Source organism: Callospermophilus lateralis, chromosome 9 (assembly GCF_048772815.1).
Source record: "Callospermophilus lateralis isolate mCalLat2 chromosome 9, mCalLat2.hap1, whole genome shotgun sequence".
NCBI lineage: Eukaryota > Metazoa > Chordata > Mammalia > Rodentia > Sciuridae > Callospermophilus > Callospermophilus lateralis.
The window spans coordinates 79,915,678-79,934,544 of NC_135313.1; the positions used below are offsets into that span (position 1 = coordinate 79,915,678).

The following is an 18,867-nucleotide window of genomic DNA, read 5'->3' on the forward strand; positions in this document are numbered from 1 at the left end:
GGTAAATGTTATTAGTGAAAGGACCTTGCAATACAGATTCCAAGAATTGATGGAAACAATGTATATCATGAAGATACTTAACAAACCTTAAACTGCTATAGGCCTTGCTTACAATCACAACAGAGGCCAGCAGAATTGTCAACAGAATCCTGCTAGACTCAGGTTTAGAGTAATGGAAAAGAGAAGGCCACACAAAGAATATATAGACAAGCCATTTTTATAAAAGTGTTTTGTGTCTGTGGCAGCAGAAATTACCTCCTGGTGAAGACTAGTAAAACTAGAATAAATTCTCTGGACCCTCCTTCCCATCAAACACACACACATCTTTTGAAAATAGCTAGCCTCGTAAAGCTATTACATTCCACCATAAGTAATAATAATAATAATAATAAAAACAAGCATAGTGGTAACAATGAAGATACTGTAGGAAAAGAGGAGGGAAAGAATAAGAAAATATATAGACAACAATTAATCACTAGAAAAATGTCACCAAGGTCTGGGGTTGTAGCTCAGTGAGAGAGCACTTGCTTAGCATGTGTGAGGCACTGGGTTCACTTCTTAGCACTGGATATAAATAAATAAAGGTCCATTGACAACTTTAAAAGAAAAAAAGAAAAATGTCACAAAAATGGGGGTGAAGTGTGTCGTCAGCCTCTGGGGGGTTCTGGGTTCAATCCCCAAAATCAAGGAGGAAAAAAAAGCTACCACATTTGAAGAGTTGGAAAACAGAATATTTTCATGTTGGGTAGTCATTTGCTTTTTTTATTTGATGAAATGCATATTCAGTTCTTTTATACAAATGGGTTGTCTTTTCTATATTGAATTGTTAATATTCTTTGTATTTTAAGTAAGTCAGCATTGTCCTTATCATATCTGCTAAATATTAACTCTTTGGTTTTGAAGTGTCTCAATTATATTTGTGGATTTTTCAATTACCAAAAATTTGTTATAGTAAAAAATTATCAATCTAGGTGCTGGGATTGTGGCTCAGCAGTAGAGTGCTCGCCTAGCACATCGAACCCTGGGTTCGATCATCAGCACCACATAAAAATAAATAAATAAAGGTATTGTGCCTGACTTCAACTAAAATTTTTTTAAAAATTATCAATCTATTATTTTATGGTTTTTGTTTTAAGCAGCTTTTTCTCCACTGAACAGAATAATTGTAGAGGAGAAAAAGTTTATTTGAGGGCTCACAGTTTCAGGGGTCTTAGTCCATAGAAGGCTAGCTTCATTCCTTGAGGTTCAAGGTAAGGATTCTAGAACATTATGGCAGAAGAGTGTGGCTGAAGGAAGCAGCTCACAAGATGATCAGAAAGTGGGAGTGGTGGGGAGAATCCACTTTCCAGATACAAAATATAAACTCCCAAACCACATACCCAATTCCCACCTCCTCCAGCCACACCCCACAACTTCAGTTACCACTCTGTAAATCCCTATCAGGAGATTCATTCACTGATTGGGCTAAGACTCTCACAACCCAATCATTTCTGAACCTTCCTGCTTTATCTCATACATGAGCTTTTGGAGGTCACCTCACATCCAAACCATAACAGCTTTTAAAAAGTTGGTTTTTAAACAAATTATCATTCAGTTTAGTCATTTTAAAAAATCAAATTAAGTGTGCCATAGATGTTTTAAAATTTTTCAAATCACATCAGTCTCATGAATAAAACACATCAATGGCTTCTATTCACAGTTAAAATTAAATTTAAAATTTAAATTCCTTAATATGATCTATAGGATCCTTTTTTGTCTGACCCTTCCAATCTCTGCAGTCTCATTTCAGACCATTCTTTCCCTTGCTTTCTCTACACCAGCATACTAGATTTCTAAGCTATGTCAATTAGCTTTTCCTGACCCAAGAGGATTTTCAACTGCGGCTTCATTTTCTTGCCACTCTTCTATCCAACATGGCTTATCACTTTTCATCATTCAAGAGATTTCTCCTTAAATATTATTTCCTTAGGAACACCTTCTCTAACCACCTTATCTAAAATAGAATTCTTACTTTTCTGTCACGCTTTATTTACTTACTATATTTTTCTACTTAGAACATGTCACTTTTTGAAATTACATTCTGTAATTATTTGTATTCTGTTTTATCTTTCCCATTAAAGTAGTAAGCTCTATGAGGACTTTATTGTTTCTGCCAGCTCCTAGAAGAATCTTTTGCCAATAGCTGGTACACAAATATACTTTTGTTTAGATAGAAGCCCTTCTTTAGAGAAGTTCTTGCTTTTAAAGTTTTCCCTAATTATATGCTAGTAAGTATTTTTAGAACTCACCAGTATATGTATATGTCATTTCTTCTCTAGTAAAGTGAGATCACATTTTTGTTTGAAAACAACTTTAGTTTGATTAATACTCACTTGAAATGATACATTTTTATAAAAACTGAGATTTTTTATAAAAATTGAGAAAGTGTCTAAAAAATCCTGCTTCAGTGTCTTGGTATTATTTTATTTTAGCATGGGCCGTCAATAAATAGTAGATGGCATAATGCATAAAAAATTTAAGTTATGGGGGGGAAATGAAAGATAAGGGAAGGGTTGCATTTTAAAATAGATTGATCAGCCCAAACAAATAACCTAATGATGCATCTCAACCCTCTTGAAAGAGAAGAAAAAACCAATTCCAAAACCAGTATAAGGAAGGACATATTTAAGCTCAGAGCTGAAATCTATGAACTTGAGAATAAAAAAACAATACAAAGGATTGATTAAACTAACCAAAGAAAAAGGGGGAAAACCTAAATTAATAAAATTAGAGATGAAAAAGGAGAAATCACTACAGCCATCTCAGAAACCCAGCAGATCATAAGGGACTATTTTGAGAATTTTTACTCTAATAAACTGGAAAACCTGGAACAAATGGAAACATTTCTAAACCAATACAATCTGCCAAAACTGAATTAAGAGTACATAGTACATAGAAAACCTAAACAAACCAACAATTTGTAATGAGATAGACGCACTAGTCAAAACCCTTTCAACAAAGAAAAGCCCAGGACTAGATAGTTTCTCAGATGAATTCTACCAAATCTTTAAGGAAGAACTAATGCAAATAATCCTCGAATTATTCCACATAATAGAAAGGAATGGAATGCTTCCAAATTCATTCTATGAAGCCAGTATCACACTCATACCAAAACCAGATAAGGACACATAGAGGAAAGGAAACTATAGACCAATATCCCCGATGAACATAGATGCAAAAATACTTAATAAAATAATAGCGAATCATGTTCAACAACAGATTAAGAAGATTGTACATCATGATCAACTTGGTTTTATTCCAGAGGCAAGGATGGTTAAATAAATGCAAATTAATAAATGTAATTTATCACATAAACAAAAATAAGGACAAAAATTACTTAATAATGTCAATAGACACAGAGAAGGCCTTAGACAAAATTTAGCAACCATTCATGATAAGAACATTGAACAACCAGGGATACAGGGAATCTACCTTATATATGAAAACCTCAAACTAACCTCATAGTAAATTGAGAAGAAATGAAAGCATTTCCTTTAAAATCTGGGACAAGACAAGGATGTCCATTTTTACCACTTCTAGTTAATATGGTGCTAAAAGTCCCTAAAGCAATTAGGCAAAAGAAGGAAATAAAAGGATAAAAACAGGAAAGAAGAACTGCTAGAGCTAATAAACAAATCTGGCAAAGTAGCAGGTCACAAAATCAACATACAGAAATCAATACCTTCCTATGTACCAACAATGAATCTGCTGAGAAAGAAGTCAGAAAAATAATTCCATTCTCAATATCTCAATATCCACAGACCTGAGATATCATTTTGTTGAGCTCACTGAGAATGACACAGTCTAGGTGCTGGTCTTTCCGTAGTATCTTACATCTCTAAGAAAAACAATGAGCAGTTGAACTATATGAGCTGCCAGAGTAGCCAATATCCCCAGGGTGAAATAATCTTACAGGTTGAAATATCAAAACATTTAAGGAACACATCTATTTTCAAAGAATAAAAACATATTGGAATTACAAATTCTACGAGACGCAGACAGATCTGATGGTCCAAGATTTTAAAATTAGCTTAATAAACATACTAAAAGAGAAAAATTAACAAATTAACAAAATGTAGTAAGAACAGGAGGACAAATAGGGAAACAGAAATATTAGTTCTGAGAAATACACTTGAAGGATACAGATTAGATAAGTAGAATCAAAATGAGGAATAAATTAGCAAATTTGAAGACTAGTTTAAGAAAATCTTCAGGACTAAAGAGAAGACAAAGGAAAATGTAAAATAAGGCTAATGGATAAGCTTACTAACATTTTAATAACTAGAAACTCAAACAAATAAAAATATAAGGAAGAACATATTTGAAGAAATAATGGGGATAAATAGGACAAAGAGAGAATAGATTTTCAATATTCAGGGAAAAAATCTTAAAACCCTGAATTTTACATATTGCTATGCATTTATTCAAATGTGAGGATATAATAATATATTTTTGAGCATACAAAGTCTCAGAAACACTCAAATAGAAACAAATAAGATACTTAAAAATGTATTAAGTAATGCTGCTAAAGTATCTTAGCAGTCTTTTACAATAGCTAACAAAATGAAGAGAGAAGAAAATATGAGCATAGCAGTTAAAAATTTAAAGTAGATAACAGCAATATGAGGGGTAAGAGAAAGTAAAAAGAGACAAAGTCGTGTTAGATGTACAAGAATTTTTTTTGGGAAGATATATAAATATCAAGGTTTGTTATTTAATAAGAAAGTATTAAAAAGAAGTAATGAAAAAAGTATGGGAAAATTGAAACGTTTAAGATGGCAGAAACACATTCAAATGTATAAGATTATAACTATGCTTATTGACTCTCTTCATTTCCTTCTGTTTTTATTAGAGTGTCTGTGAATGTCCTGCTTATAATGCTGCTTTTTTTGTCTTTTTGAAGTGGAAATAGCTTGAATTTTTGTATTGAAGTTACATGGTTGCTATCAGGTTCAAACTCAGAATATGAAGTATAAATCCTCTAGTTAACTGCAATTTGGCACACATTCTAAAGGAGAGTAGGTAAGATAATTGCTAATATTTTCCTTGAACACACACTTCTTTGCACATGATGCCCGACTTATTATTATTAAAAATATTTCTTTTACTTGTAACTCAAATCAAGACAACAGTAAAAGATATAAGAAAATCCAGGGCATTATTAACCTGTTTCTTGTTATAGAGATGCAGAAAAATATTGTAGTGCAAGATTAATTATGGTATATGACACCAAGAGTTTTAAGTCAAACAAGACTGGGTAAATCAGAGCCCCTTAGTCAGAGTTAGGACACTAACTCCCTGGTCAGTCCATAAGGTGGTGATCATTTTGTTGAATGTGGGCACTGAGATCACCTAGGTAATTTTTTCCTTCAAAGGGAATTGGTTCTGAGCTGTACCCTCCTGAAGAAAGAACATCAGCTGCCATCAATACTCAATGAAAGGGGAGTGAAAGAAGCTGAGAAAAAAAAGTAAATAGAACAATAAGCACTAAAGATGAATATAGTAGTCAAAGACATCTATTTCACAAAAATGCCAGATAGTTATATCTCTGAGTTATAAGACATATTAAATAAATTGTAAATTCCTACCTTTTAAACTTATTCCAGGAACAGAAAAAGAGCAAAACCTGCCCATCTCATTTTATAAGGTTAATGTTATCTTAATTATTATATATCGCAAGAAACAAAATTATAGTGCATGTCACTTAAGTATGTAGATTTCAAAATTCTCAATATTTCTTAACAAAGCACACAATGCATAAAAATAATACATCATGATTAAGTAATACATCATGATGTGAACTAAAAAATGTATAAATAATTTAACATTATAAGTTCTATCCAGGGCTGGGGATGTGGCTCAAGCGGTAGCACGCTGGCATGCATGTGGCCCAGGTTCGATCCTCAACACCACATACAAAGATGTTGTGTCCGCCGAAAACTAAAAAATAAATATTAAAAATTCTCTCTCTCTCTCCTTATCTCACTCTCTCTTTAAGAAAAAAAAAATTTTAAAAAAAGTTCTATCCACAACTCACAACATTAATGCATCATAAGATAAATATCATATAATTATTTTATTTGAATGTATGCATCATAAAACATTTGATGAGATTCAAGAGCTATTTATAATAAGACTGTTTAACGAACTAGAAATAGAAGAACCTTTCTTAATTAGGTAAAAGTTACATATAAAAACCTTCATTGAATATTATAATTAACTGAGAAACCATGAGATGAAGATGCTTCAATTACACTACTACTGCAAAATAGTTCCAAAGAAACTAACCAAAAGAATAGAGAAAAGAAAAAAAAATTTGGGTATTATGATGGGAAAGGTGAAAAAAAAACTGTCATTATTTACAAAGTGATATAATTCATCTCTCTTGGAAAAAAGAATAATCCATTAAGAATAAGATTTCAGCTAGGTGTGGTGGTACAGACCTGTAATCTCAGCAACTTGGCAGGTTGAGGCAGGAGGATTGTGAGTTCAAAGCCAGCCTCAACTACTTAGTGAGGCCCTATGCAACTTAAAGAGACTCTATTTTAAAATATAAAAAGGGCTGGTGATGTGGCTCAGTGGTTAAACATACCTGGGTTCAATCCCTGGTATTATTACTATACTACTACTACTACTAGGGTTCAGCAATGTTGTTGGAATTAAGAACCACTTCAAAAAAATCAGTAGCATTTCTGTGACAGAAATAGATATAAAAATATTTTAATTAAAATATTTAATTAAATAAAAATTATATATAAATATATATAAATAAAATATTTATATATATTTATTATATATACAAATAAAATATATAAATATATAAATAAAATATTTAATTAAAATATTTAAAATATTTAATTTTCAATTATTTAATTAAAATATTTAAATATTAAAATATTTTAATTAAAATATTTAATTAAATATATATACATAGAGATATTTAATTAAAATATTTATAGATATTTATATTTATATAGATATTTAATTAAAATATTTTTATATCTATTGCTGTCACAGAAACGGTACTGAGTTTTTTGAAGTGGTTGCTACTGAGTTTTTTGAAGTGGTTCTTAATATTTAAAAAAAGAACATGATGCATAAAATTTAAAAGTTTAAGGATGGAAATACATTTGTTTTATATCTCAACTAACAGGAAATTAATATTTAACTTATATAGCAAATTCCTACAACATAATAATCAAGATATAGGAACCCAGATGAAAAAATGAATAAAGAATATAAATAAGCAATTTCAGAAGAAGCCTTAAAAAAGCAGACAAATGTATAAAGAGAGACTCAAACTCAACAGTGATAAAAGAACTCAAATTAAAACAATGAGTTATAAAATTACACATATTAGACTGAAAACAAAAGAGAGTTAGATAATGCTAATGGTTTGCAGGAATGAAGAGGCTACCAGGAGTACGGACTGAACCATTTCTCTGGGGGAACATCTGATAGGATTTTGTCAATTTACGCATAAACATATGTCCCATCATCTAGCAATTCTGCTTCTGGGAATATATTCCAAAGAAATCCTTGCAAAGTCCCATGATAGGATAAGTATGAGCATGTTCCTCAATGGTATTGTTTGTGACAACAGGGAATTGAAAACAACTTGGGTGATATTCACTGGGGAAAATGGACAGTTAAAACAGGACAGCTATCAACCACAAAATACTATGCAGCCATTACAAGCAATGTAAACACAGAAACATAAATAAATGTTTAAACATAATGCTAAATAGAAAACAGACTGAGATACAGTACAATTATACTTTTTTTATTAAAAAAGTATAATGCATAAAATTAAAAAGTTGAAGCATGGAGTCTTTTTTCATATCTAAAAATATCAGGAAATTAATATCTAGCTTATATAACAAATGCCTACAACATATTAATCAAGATACAGGGACCCAAGAGAAAAAAATGAATAAAATATATGAATATGCAATTTCAGAGGAGGAACAACACCACTTATGCATATTTACATTTTAGGTATAAAAATTGGGGAGGGAAAAGGGGACAGATGGGTGAGACATACTCAACTGCTAGAGGATAACTGTTGAAGTTGAAAGATAGGCACATGACATTTCATAATATTATTCTATTTTCTTTTTATCAATTTGACATTTTTCATATAAAGATATTGTAAAATAGGGGCTAGGGTCGTGGTGCAGTGGTAGAGAGCTCACCTAGCGCATGTGAGGCCCTAGGTTCGATTCTCAGCACATAAAAAAAAAATAAAGGTACTGACAACTAAAATTAAAAAATAAATATTAAAAAAGATATCCTAAAATATACAATAACACTTACATGAAAATATAAGGAAAAAAGAATGCTACAATTGATATTATTTTAGAATATCATATGAAAATGGTTTCCTATGGTCAGAGGAAACTACTGGAGATGGGAGTAAGAGAATCTGAGACGATTTTCATGACCAATAATAACAGTGTTCCATGAAATGAGAAGTGTGATAAACTATATTTCCTCTCTGTACAAAAAGGTCCATTACATTTTTTTTTAATCAGAAGGATCTGATTTAGACTTATCTAATCATTATAATTCAAAAAACAATTAAATAGCTGTTCCAAGTAACCAATTTATAATATATAACTATGGAAATGAATTAGAAATAAGTAATATGACTTATTTTTTTAAAATAAAATAATTTCTGACACTAACATTCATCACAGAAAAGTAGCAAAATCACTAAGCTGATAAGCATAATTTAAAAAGGAATAAAATAAACTTGAAGTACTTGTACTCTAAAAGAATAAAGAAAAATAGAACAAAGGAAAAAAGAAACTGCACCAGAGGCCATAAACTGTTTTACTGGGTTTACACAGGGGCAAAATTGGATTTTTTCAAAGACAAAATCTTACACTGTTATTGAAATATTAAGGTTTTTAAATCTGAACTTCTGGTTTCTTTGGGAAAAGAAAATAAGGTTTGATTTTGCAGCCTCTCATTTCCACTCAGCAAGAATCCTAGAGCTGAATAGGAGTGTCCCATTTATAGGCCACATACTTTCTGTACTTTCATTGTCCCCATCTGGCAAACAATTATTTAAAGTACCTTTTATGAGGTTTGTACCCCTTGTATCACACTCGAAATGTTATCAAAATGTTGTCTGAAATGTGTAGTAATGAAAGCATATAAGCAGTCACAGAAGGCATGACAGAACACACAGAGTGACAGGATATGCCAGGTGAGGAAAGTCATGAAATAATGAAAAGGGGTATGGTATTCAGAGGTACCATGAGTACATGAAACCATGACAGGGTTTTCTGGAGTAGGTAAAGAACAAACTCTTAATGTGTTAAAAGGAACTGATTAAATACATTAAAAGGAAAACAAGGGGCTGGGATTGTGGATCAGTGGTAGAGCACTCACTTGCCTGGCATGCATGAGGCAATTGGTTCGATCCTCAGCACCACATAAAAATAAAATAAAGGTACTGTGTCCACACACATATATAATAATTAATATTATAATAACATATATATATATCTAAAAGAAAAAGAAAACAGTGGATGACAGTAGATTTGTTTTATTTTTTCAAGTTATACTCTGTAAAATGTGTTCATGGGTTTCATTGAAGCGACTTCAATTATTATTTATAGTTGGTTTTCTCCCTCCATAACAACATGTCATTTTTAATCAATTGGTTATTATAAACAAAATAGGATACTTCCTGTTAAGATGGTATTAAGGCATAAAAGTTGTTTCTGAATAAAAATGGATGTAGATGTGAGTCAGTTAGATAAGGCCAGTTATAAAAAATAAGCAAATTTACAAGTTGAAATTATAATCAGATAACCCTAACAATTTTAATAAAATTACTTATGAGGTTTTAGTTATTACTCACCTTGAGTGTCTAACTTCTAAAGATTTTGTCTGTAAACCATAAACCCTTCAAGATCTATTTCATATATGCAGAAAATGACATCTCCAAGGATCATCTAGAAAAAAAAAACATAAGAAAATGTGAATTATAATTATAAGTAGCTTCATTTATTTTAAATACAAGAGAAAATCTTTGAAAAATTTTAAATAAATGTAATTATAAATACATAGATTCTGATCTCCTATATAAACGTTGTCCCACCATAGAAAATACTTTCCTTGTTCAAAGTTATTACAGAAATATATTCTTGATTACATTTGAACCAAAATCAGAACGGAAATGAACAAGTTCAATATTCTGTTCTCATGAATATCCTTATCACTTAAACTTCTCATTCAGCACATTACACCAACTTAGGAAAACAGCAGAAAAGGTCTTTTTAAGAGAAAATTCTTCAGAGAGAATGTTCTTTGCTCTGAAAAGTCTATTTTGATTGCCTGACAATGCAGTTAAGGAAAAAGGATTGGGACCCTACTGTGTTATATCTTTAATATATGGTTTTGAGTACTACAGATTCTTAAGCCAAACATAAATGATTTTTGAATTAGTGTTGTCATTGTTCTTTTTGGTCACTAGTATAGATTTCTATTTCTTAGCTGCAGCTATACACTGAAAGCACTTGAGGCACTTGAAAAATAAATTAAGTTAGTTGATTCTTAGATATTCTGATTTAATTATTACAGAGTGGGGGCCAGGTCCTAGTTTTTGTTTTCTTTTTTTTTTTTTGGTACCAGGGATAGAACCTAGAGGTTCTTAAACACTGAGCCCCATCTCTAGCCATTTTTATTTTGAGATACAGTCTCTTTAAGCTGTTTAGGGCTCCATTAAGTTGCTGAGACTGGCCTCAAGTTTAGATTCTCCTGCCGTGGCCTCCAGAGTCGCTGAAATTATAAGCATGTTTTAACCAACCTAGGTTTTTCTTTTTTTAAGTTAATTAAGGAAAGTTATCCTTTCTTCTGGTTGAGAAACAATCTCACAAAAAAAATTGGCTTAGTTTCTACATATTAATAAGACAAAAATTCTATAAAACATCTACAGAAGTTTATGAGATACTGACACTTGTTAATCTATTAAGTATACAAAATGACTTCAAAAAATTTACCACGCACACAAACACACACAAATATACTCCAACAACCATGTGATACATGACAGTACATGGATCCAAGCATGGTCTAATTGGTAGCTGCAGGAAATCTCACTATAAGACATTTAAGGACTAAATGTAGTACTTCAAAATATAGACCTTCACGTGACATACCCAGAGATTCTGATTTGTGAGAAATAGTCTGAGGTCACAGATAATTTCTTTTTCACAGGTATCCTTGGTTTTTATAAAACAGGTCTACTAGCCAGGCATGGTAACACACACCTGTAATCCCAGTGGGAAGCTGAGACAGGAGGATTTCGAGTTCAAAGCCAGCATCAGCAAAGGCAAGATGCTAAGCAACTCAGTGAGACCCTGTCTCTAAATAAAATACAAAATAGGGTTGGGGATGTGGCTCACTGGTTGAATGCCCTTGAGTTCAATCCCCAGTACCCCCAAAACAAAAACAAAAAACCCTGGGTCTATTCTCCTTATAAAAACAGTGTTCTAATTAAGCATTTGTGAAAGCTATTACTAGACTCATTATTTGCATTTATAAAAACAGTTTTTGACTTTTAATTTTATATTTCTTCTTTTAGTTTTCTTTCTTTCATTAGTAAATTAGAGTTATACATAATAGTTGGATTCATTTTGACCAAATCATACATGAATGGAATTTAATTTATTCCACTTCAATTCCTAGTATTCCTCCTTTTTCTCCCCTTCTCCTTCACCCTATTCTACTTCCTCTACTCTACTGGTCTTCCTTTCACTCATTTGTTTATTTATTGTCAATTGGTGTTTATAGATATACATAACGATGGAACTCCCTGTGGTATACTTAAAGAAGCACATAGTGTAATCTTGTCAAATCCATTCCACATTTCCTCCTCTTTCTGGTCCGTCTTTTCCTATTTCTGGATCTCCTTCTACTCCCCTGATCTCTATATCTTTATGATATCTGACCCTATCCCCTTTCCCCTTATTTTGCTCTAGTTTCTATATATTATAGAAAACATTCAACCCTTAATTTTCTTAGTTTGGCTTATTTTACTTAGCAAGATGTTCTCTATTCATTTATTGGCAAATACCATAATTTTGATCTTCATGGCTGAGTAAAACTCCATGTATTACATATACCACATTTTCTTAATCTATCATATTGACAGGCATCTGGTTTGGTTTCATAATTTGACCATTGTGAATAGCTCTGCTATAAACATTAAGGTAGCTATATCACTAGAGTATGCCAATTTGAATTCTTTTGTACAAAGACCAAGTAATGGGATAGCATGGTCATATGGTGGTGTCATTCCCAGTTTTTGAAGGAATTTCTATACTGTTTTATAGACTAACTGGAAAAATTTTCAGTCATATCAACAATGTATGAGTGTACCTTCTCCCCAAATTGTTGCCAACATTTATTATTATTTGTATTCTTAATAATGGCCATTCTGACTAAAGTGATGACATTTTATGCAGTTTTGATTTGCATTTTCCTGATTTCTAGAGATGTTGAACATTTTTAAAATAAATTTGTTGGCCATCTGTTCTTGTTTTGAGAAATGCTTGTTTAGTTCTTTTGTTCATATACTGATTTTTTGTTTTTGGTGTTAAGCTTTTTGAGTTCTTTATAATATCCTGGATATTAATCCCTATCAGAAGAGCAGCTGCAAAGATTTTCTCCCTTTCTGTAGGCCCTCTTCACGCTCTTAATCATTTCCTTTTCTGTGCAGAAACTTTTTAATTTGAAGCCATCCCACTTACTGATTCTCAGTTTTACTTCTTGAGCTACAGATTTTGTTAATAAAGTTGATGTTGGCACCGATATGTTGGAGTACTGATATATGCTTTCTTCTAGAGGCTGCAAAGTTTCTGGTCGAATTCCTAAGTCTTTGATTATTTTGATTTTACTTTGGTGCAGGGTGAAAGATAGGGATCTAGTTTCACTCTTCTATATATGGATATCCAGTTTTGCCAGCACCATTTGCTAAAAAAGATATCTTTTCTCCAATATATATTTTTGGCACCTTTCTCAAGAATCAAATGCCTGTAAGTATGTGGGTTTGTCTCTGTATCTTCTATTCCACTGTTCTTTGTGTCTATTGTTACTATAGCTCTGTAATATGAGATTAGGCATTGTGATCTCTCTAGCATCACTCTTCTTGCTTAAGACTGCTTTGGCTATTCTGGGCTTTTTTTCTTCAAAATTAATTTCAGTACTATTTTTTTTTCTAGTTCTGTGAAGAATGTCATGGATATTTTGATTGGGTTTGCATTGAATCTATATACTACTTTGGATAATATGGCCATTTTGATAATATTAATTCTGCCTATTCTAGAACATGGGAGAAATTTCCATCTTTAAGGTTTTCTTCAATTTCTTACTTCAGTGTTCTATAATTTTCATTGTAAAGAGATTTTAGTTCCATGGCTAGATTAATTCCCAAGGTTTTTGTTGTTGGATTTCTTTCTTTCTTTTGAGGTTATTGTGAATGGAATAGTTTTCTTGATTTCTTTCTCAGCACAACTGATGTTGGGGGATAGGAAAGTTATTGATCTATGCTATTGAGCTTGTATTCTGCTACTTTCCTGAAATCATTTAACTTCAGGTAGTTTCCTGAGTCTTCTAGATATTGGAACATGTCATTAGCAGTAACAGATAATTTGACCTCTTTTCATTTATATCCCTTTAATTTCTTGTCTGATTTTTAGGGCTAGAGGTTTAAAAAAAATATTGAAAAGGAGTGGTGAGAGTGGAAATCATTGCCTTAATACTGATTTTACAGGAAATTTTTTCAATCTTTCTCCATTCAGTATTATGTTCGCTTTGGGTTTGTCATGTATAGCCTTCATAATGTTGAGGTGAGTTCCTTCTATCCTTAGTTTCTCCAACATTTTAAACATGAATGTTTGCTGGCTTTTATTAGAGGCCATTTCTCCATCTATTGAGATGATCATATGATTATTGTTCTGAATTATACTTATGAGGTGAATTATATTAATTGATTTGCATATCTTGAAGCAAACTTGCATCTCTGGGCTAAAACCCACTTGAGCATGGTGTATTATCTTTTTAATGTGCTACTGAATGTGATTTACTAATATTTTATTAAGGATTGCTGCATCTATGTATATCAAGGATATTGGTCTCTACTTTTTTTACTTGATGTCTAAAAGTTACATTTCTAAACTTAAAAGATAATCACCAAAACTACTGGTTTAGCATTGATTTTTGAACATAAAGTAAACATAACTTTGGCAATAATTCAATGTAGAAAAACTAAAATAATGTTTACAAATTATAGACTTTGTAAGCCCTGCTACCCTCGTAAGTAAATGGTGTAGTAGATAATCAGTAAAAACTTATGGGGAAAATATAAAACTAGGCTATATTCTATAATGAAATACTTAAAAACCTCACTTATAACTCATTTTAAACCTCATTTATAACTAGAGATATGACCTCAAAGCTTCAGAATTTAAATTTTAAAATTCATGGTGGCATGGGGAATTGGGATACACTTCTATAACATCATTTTTTCCCACTGAAATACAAAGGCAAAATTTTTATAGAAAAACTCTTGAAACATTTCCCTCTAGAACACATGTACACTTAACATTAAAAAGGCTGTTAACATTTTGTTTTGAAAAATCTTATAAACAGGTCCATAAATACTTTGTAAGAAATATGATATATTCTCACATATATACCTTTTAAGATCCCTTCAGATAAAGATAATTTTAATAAACAAAGCTACTTGAGACTTTGCTATACATAACAATTATGGTGACCTCTATAACTACCAAATCTGAAAAGACTACTAAATTTTACCACTTATCTTCCTTACCTAGTTTGGAAATTATTATTTCTTTGCATGACTGCACTCCTAATGGTCGTTGGTTTTCTGGCAAGTTAAAATCAATGTATTTTATAACTAATTTTTTTCCCTATATATTTTAATAGGAACCAATGGCTTGTAAATTACACATAATGCTCTACATCAGAAAAAATTCAATCTATTACATTATTTTCTAACAATTAAAAAATATAAGTTTGTGTATACTATGATTAATTACCACCAAAGTTTCATATAAATTGTTAAAACTTCTTCCTTACATTTCAATTCATCATTACTAGCTTACATTTATTGAGAACAATCCTAAGAAGTGTTATTCTCATCTAAATTTTATGCTTAAAGAAACTGGAGAGAGGTAGGTAACTTGCCCAAGGTTCCACAGTAAAATTAACAAAGGTATTTCCAGAAGGACCCATTAAATAAATTAAAATCTCCCACAGCTCTAGAAGCCTCATTAACATATCTTTGTAGCAAGTTTTGGTTTACACCCATTAACTCTTTGCAAGGTTTATCCCATCTGCAAAGGGAATGCCAAGATGCTTCACTTCTAACTTTTTCTTCTTGGCAAAAAAAAAAAAGTCTTTGACATCTCCATTTAGTTCTATATACATTCTGTTTTTTCTGTGCAATGTAAATAATGTAATAAAGCCTCTGTGATACTAAAGGTTTACCTTAAAAACCTTAGTCTAACTTGTGAATGTAATGTTTTATATGCCTAATCACATTAAAAATTATTTGCCATTGAGATGTAAATTTGGGGTTTTAGCATGTTATCAATTCCCTTAGGAAAGTATGCTATCTTAAAATACTATTACAATCCCAATTTTAAATTATGGCTATTTGGATAAGAAAAAAATAATGCTTTTTTAAAACTTCTCTTAGCTATTGGTCTATATCTAAGCAAATTTTTACACATGAATTTTTTTTTTATGGATACAATACTTTATTTATTTTTATGTGGTGCTGAGGATCAAACCCAGTGCCTCCCTTACACCTGTTAGGCAAGGACTCTACCACTGAGCCACAACCCCAGCCTGGTGATTTGTTTTCATATCATTATTAAGTATGCAACTTCCACATCTCTTAAGATTCCATTCATTTTGATCCAATGAGCTACTTTAAAAAAAAAAAATTCTAATTCTAAGATTGCAGACTTGGTTGAATGGAAACAGCTCATAGCAAAAAATTGTAAGATAAAATAAAATCTCAGGTTCTTTATTTCAACAGAAATCAAACATTCAAATAATTAAAAATATTTTTAGCCTATGTTTGTTTTTTAAAAGATTTCATATTTCTTCAGCATAACAAGACCTCTAATCATGCTATCCATGAAAGATTTCTTTTTTCAACTGTTTTTATATCAGATAAATTTTAGTTTGTAGAGATTCAAGTCATTGTTCAGTACCAATTAAGAGCATTAGTATTTATATTCCAAATTACTCTTCTAATGGACCTTGAATTATTTTTTATGGTTTTAATGCAATATTTATATTTTTGTGGTAAAGAACAGAAGAGTCCTTTATTAGGTGTCCCTAAATCACTTTCAAGAACAAAACCTCAAAGGAAATTTTAAATCCTGTCCACCATAAGATTTTTCTTTAGCTTTCTTTCAACATGTCCAGATGACCTAACTTCAGTAACATGTCCAGATGATCTAACTTTTTATATATTTAAAGTGCAGAGAAACTGAAATTCTATCTATGAAAGTTAACACCACTCAGGTTAACTAAAGTAGTAATAGGAAATGAAATATTTTTATTGGAGAAAGTAAAATAAAAGCATTTTTCTCCTTTTTTTTTTTTTCCTATTAGCATTTCCTAAAAGTGTTCACTGAATCTGTAGAGGGTATCTCTTCAGCTGGAATAAATAATGAATTTGGTTCTGAATTACTTAGGGAATACTTGTGATTTCTGTATGTAATTATATGCAAATACCTTCAGAGCTTTCTCAGAGAGAAAGAAGTACAGTATTTTGCCAAATATACTAGCAAGATAATACATTCTAACATTATGGCCATAATAAATTCACTTTTAGCCTTGTTATCTTCTTGGGTTTGCTGACATGAGAGACAATTAATGATCTAATAAGGTTGGGACCCAGTGAATGGGCTAGTTACTCTTTCTTTAATTCTATATAGACTCTTCCTGACTTCAAAAATAATATTTTCGAAAATTATTAATTCATAACTTAAGAATGAAAAGCTGAAGATATTACAAATTAAAAAGGATTGGGAATTGAGATGAATGAACATGAAAGTCCATGTTAATAGGTTTAGAGTCACTGAAACAAAAATTTCAGAAGGGATAGCAAATGAGACATGATCAATAACAATTCATGTATCTTAACTTTAGTAATCATTTCCCTTTATTCTTTCCTGTTCACTAGAACTTTTCAGAAATTTTTCTAGGACAGTTTCACAGAAATACTTATAAAATTATTTGGAATAATATAATATAATATATATATATATATATGCCAGTGACCTTGCTATCTCTTCCATTCAAATGTTTGCATCCTTTTAAGCCTATAATTAGGATTATGAAAATGCTTTTTCATATATTCTCAAGTTCTTTTCTAGTCACTCTTAAGTCCTGACTCAGTGGTTTCACTTATACATTTTTAACAGCAAATCTCTTTTCAATGGAACACAGTTTGAAATTCCAGGTTCCCTTTTCCTACAGCAGCAACCTCTTTTTAAAAAAATTTTAAATTGATGTTTTAAAAATAAATGATAGCGGAATGCATTACAATTCTTATTACACATATATAGCACAATTTTTCATATCTCTAGTTTTATAAAAAGTATATTCACACCAATTCGTGTCTTTGTACGTGTACTTTGGATAATGATGTCCATCACATTCCACCATCCTTGCTAACTTCCTACCCCCTCCATTCCCCTCCCACCTCTCTGCCTTATCTAGAGTTCATCTATTTCTCCCATACTCCCCCTCCCTACCCCCCTATGAATCTGCCTTCTTATATCAGAGAAATATTTGGCATTTGTTTTTTTGGGGGATTGGCTAACTTCACTTAGCATTATCTTCTCTAACTCCAACCATTTATCTGCAAATGCCATGAGCAGCAAGCTCTTCTTTATGGCTTCCTTAAAAAATTACTATCATTGACATCATCTTCATTTTTTAATCAAACATCACATTTCTTGTCACATGATCATCAAAGGGAATTATCTATATTTCCAGAATGCTAGAAATTAAATATTTTTTATGCTAGAAAGTTCTACATAAAAGGAAAAAGAAGAGAAGAAATTCAATAGTGACAACCACTGCTAATTATACTATTTAGGATTTTGCTAAAAATATAAATACAATTACTAAAGAAGAGACAAGGATATCAAAGAAGGAATTTAAACATCAGAGGGTATACTTAAATTGCCTAAAACATGATAACCTTAAAGGTCCCTTCCAACTCCAAGATTTTAGTCACTAGAAACTGTATAAGCAAACAAGAAATCAAAGGCGCACACAAATTAAACACCAAAGCTATAGTGCCCCCTCTTAGAGGCACAAAACTAAAATTATAATCATTTAATAGGATATCATGAACTGTAAAAAAAAATTCTAAAGCAACATGGCAAAATATAAGCATCAATATACTATTAACTAATATATTTAGCTAAAGAGAGAGTTAAAAATAAGTATTATAAATTGTTGGGAGGCTAACATGACAAAACAAAAAAGTTAGCAAATTAAAAAACCGCAAAAGAATTCTTTAGCTCAAGCACAAGAAGATTTCTTGTTGATGATGAAAGAGAAAATGACACTATGATGCTGAGTTAAGAAAGTAAGATAAAGAAATGAAGAACTGAGATGAGAGAGACAGAGGAGAGAGAGAGAGAGAGAGAGAGAGAGAGAGAGAGAGAGATACTTTTGTTTTGACTGACAAAAATTAGGAAGTCCTAAGGAAGGGCCACAATAGTGTCAAATATGTTAATGGTGATGGTATTT

At 31.3% G+C, this 18,867-nt stretch overlaps 1 protein-coding gene across 6 annotated transcripts in view; it reads right to left on the reverse strand.

The window, feature by feature from the left end:
• Mbd5 (methyl-CpG binding domain protein 5) overlaps positions 1 to 18,867 on the reverse strand; it is a 406,311-nt gene that overhangs the window by 252,123 nt on the left and 135,321 nt on the right. For all 6 annotated transcript variants that reach the window (XM_076866536.2, XM_076866534.2, XM_076866535.2 and 3 more), the window contains exon 2: positions 9,914 to 10,007. The gene's annotated coding sequence lies outside the window, so the exon portion shown is untranslated. The remainder of the gene's footprint in view (positions 1 to 9,913; positions 10,008 to 18,867) is intronic.